Raw genomic sequence first — 3,365 nt, forward strand, 5'->3', positions numbered from 1 at the left:
CCACGCCTGGCTCATCTGCGTGTTGGAAGGAGGTGAGCTTCGGTAGTCGTGGTGGAGACTGCGGCTGCTAGTTGGCCTTTAAGATGACCCGACGATGTCCACCCCCTTGTATCCCTACTCCTGGTTTTTCTCTCCTGTTGAATGTGTACCAGGCTTAGTAATTTGCTTCGGCAAGGACGAAATGAAGACTTGTGACAGTACTTGTTCCAGGGAAAACCGGCTGCCTTCTCCACAGCCAGCTTTTTTGGAGAAGCCCATTAAGCAAGGAACTGAGGCCTCTGTCCAAAGGCTTGTGGAAACCAGCTTCTCTCTAACAACCTCATGGGCAAGGCATTTTGGGGATGAGTCCCCTGGCCCTGTCCGAGCACGGAGATGGCTGCAGCCCCAACGCCCAGACTCATTCTGGCCTCCTTCAGAGCTTGGCCCGAGGAGCAGTTCTGCAGAGCACCAGCAGGTGGCGCAGGGGACCCAGAAAAGGCTGGGTCTGGCGGGTGGCTGCCCAGCTGGATGACATCAGAAATCCAGCCATCGGAGGCGGGCATGGTGGCGCACGCCTGTAATTCTAGCTCTCAGGAGGCTGAGGCAGGAGGATTACTGCGGGTTCGAGACCAGCCTGGGCTACAAAGTGAGCTTTAGGCCAGCCTGAACTGCATAGCGAGACTCTTTCTCAAAAAGACCAAAAAAAAAAAAAGAAATCCAGCCATCTACAGGTTCAACTGGGAAATGACTGCTACTTGTTTTCCCAAGCAGCACAAGGGAGACATATGTAGCGGGTTAAATATTTTGTTTAGAAACATTCTGTCGGCAACCTGAGTCTATCAACACACACATGGGTCAACAAATGAGGTGTCTGCACACAGTGGAGTATTATTCAGCCAGAAAAAGGAAGGGAATTTTGACACCTGCTACAATACAGAGGGGCCGAGGATATTATGCCGAATGCAATAAGCCAGTCACAAAAGGACAAATTCCATACCTCCGCTCGTAGGAGTGTCCTAGAGGACACAAATTCATAGAGACAAAAACTACAGTAAGGGTCAACCGAGGGCTGGAGGGGAGGGGGCATTAGAGCTTCGCTTTGACAAGACAGAGTCGAGACGGGTTGCCCAGCAATCAGCTGTTAACACTACTGAGCCTCTTGGAAATGATTAAGATGGTAAATAGAAAGTCCTGAGTTTTTACCATCTTGTGGGATGTGGTGGTGCACGCCTGTAACCCCAGCACTCAGGAGGCTGAGGTAGGAGGGTCTCCATGAGCTCAAGGCCAGCCTGGGCCACTTAGTGAGTTTAAGGCCAGCCTGAACTGCATAGTGAGACTCGAAAAAAACCAAATGCTCCTTTGATGTCATCATCTGCTACAGTGTGGCTATGATCTGTCCCCCAATGGTTCTGCTGGAGGCCTTGTCCCCTTCATAATGATGTTGAGGGGGCACCTTTTGGGAATGTCATCTAAATGGGGCATGCTTGTTAGCCCTGCTACTCAGGAGGCCGAGGCAGGAAGGTTGCAAGTTCAAGGACAGACTGCATAATTTAGTGAGATCCTGTGTCAAAATTAAAGAACCAGAAGGGCTGGGGATGCAGCTGAGCACTCCCTGGTTCAATCCCCACTTACCTCCCCGCCAGATGTGTGGCCTCCTGGGCAGTGAGGAGGTGGCACCTGTGCTATTTGGACGTGGCCTCTGCTTCATAAGCATGTGGGTGCCAGATGGCCCCAGGCAGGTCTGAGCACGCAGCGTCTCAGGCTCTGCCTCCCACCAGAACTAAGAAGTGAGGTTGTGGGTTAGCTGCCGGCCGGTGACTGATTTGTTAAGCAGCAAGAAAAAAGAAAACAATCCCAGCACTCGGGAGGCTGAGGCAGGAGGATCGGTGCGAGTTTGAGGCCAGCCTGGGCTACAAAGTGAGCTCAAGGCCAGCCTGAACTGCACAGCCGAGACCCTATCTCAAAAAGACAAAAAAAAAAAAAAAGAAAAGAAGATTCCTTTTCTAGCGCACCCGTTGCGCTCTCACCCTGTGTCACAACGCTACCTTTTATCTTCTCTTGACGCATGCGTGACTGCTGTCCTACAAAAATCCGAGGTTGTTCCACCCCCACCCTCACCCCTGCAAGAGGGAGGGGCAGTGGCGGCTTCCTGAAACTCTTGCCAGAAAACTGTCACGTGGAGTGTGGCCAGCTTGATCCCCACTCACCATTCATTCCTTCCCCATTGGTCGGTGGGTTTTTTTGTGGCAAAAATCGTATTGCATCATTCAGATGTGCTGCTTGCGGAAACAAGGTGGGCCTCGGGACAGACGGACACTGACTGAAAGCATGGACCAGAGTCCTTGCGTCCCTGGGGTTCCCTCTGGCCCACTGCCATGTGCTGATGAGCTCCTGGGGCTGGGGCCTGGGCTCGGCCATGGGACGGGCAGGGAGTGGGCCTTACCTGGTGACCTCACTCGTAACCAAATGATAAATTTAGTGAGTGAATGTCACAGAGGGTGGGATGGTAGTTAAAATACATCACACACGTACATGGACTTAATAATCTCAGTGCCAGTACCTGTCCCCCAGGCGTGGCTGTCTTTTTTTTTTTTTTTTTTGTCTTTTTGAGACAGGGTCTTGCCATGCAGTTCAGGCTGGCCTTGAGCTCACTTGGTAGCCCAGGCTGGTCTCGAACTCGAGATGATCCTCCTGCCTCAGCCTCCCGTGTGGGATAGGCGTAGGCCACCGCACCTGGCTCAGTTGTCTTTAAGCCATGCAAGTCGGCCAAGCGAGGTGCTGATGTGCAGTCTTTGAAGCACAGGTGACAGGGAAGGGAAACACTCCCAAATAAAGTGTGAGCCGATGGAGAGTGTGCCCCACGCTGTCGGCTGGGGTGAGCCTGAGTAAGAGGCTGTGACCTCCCAGGGCATGAAAGGTTACACATCAGAGCTGCAGCACCGACCCCAAAACATTACCGCCTGCCTCAGTTGTGTCATGCAGATCACTCTTCCAGCAGATCCTTCTCTGCATATCGCAGAGGTGATTTCGGGCCTCCTACCTAGCCCAGCTCACGCACTCACATACTTCCCGCCATTCTCAGTCACTCATTCTCAAGCCACTCCCTCCTTCACGAATGAATAAGACCCACGTACGGCCCTGGGTCGGAGCCTTTGTCTCCGATAGCCATCATTGTACCTGGACTTAGGACCCCTTGGCTCCCCATAACTACAAATATGCCTTAGTGTCTTTATTCTCTCTGTGGGTTATACTGGAAGTGGTAGACTGGAATTAGCTCACTAGAATTCCAACACCTTTTCATGGGATTACAAATATAACTTCCTGGGCAGCAAGGAGAACTGGGAATGGCTCTTTTTTTTTTTTTTTTTTTTTTTTGAGACAGGGTC

Source organism: Chinchilla lanigera, unplaced genomic scaffold, assembly GCF_000276665.1.
Source record: "Chinchilla lanigera isolate Chin_1 unplaced genomic scaffold, ChiLan1.0 scaffold00113, whole genome shotgun sequence".
In the NCBI taxonomy this organism is placed as follows: domain Eukaryota; kingdom Metazoa; phylum Chordata; class Mammalia; order Rodentia; family Chinchillidae; genus Chinchilla; species Chinchilla lanigera.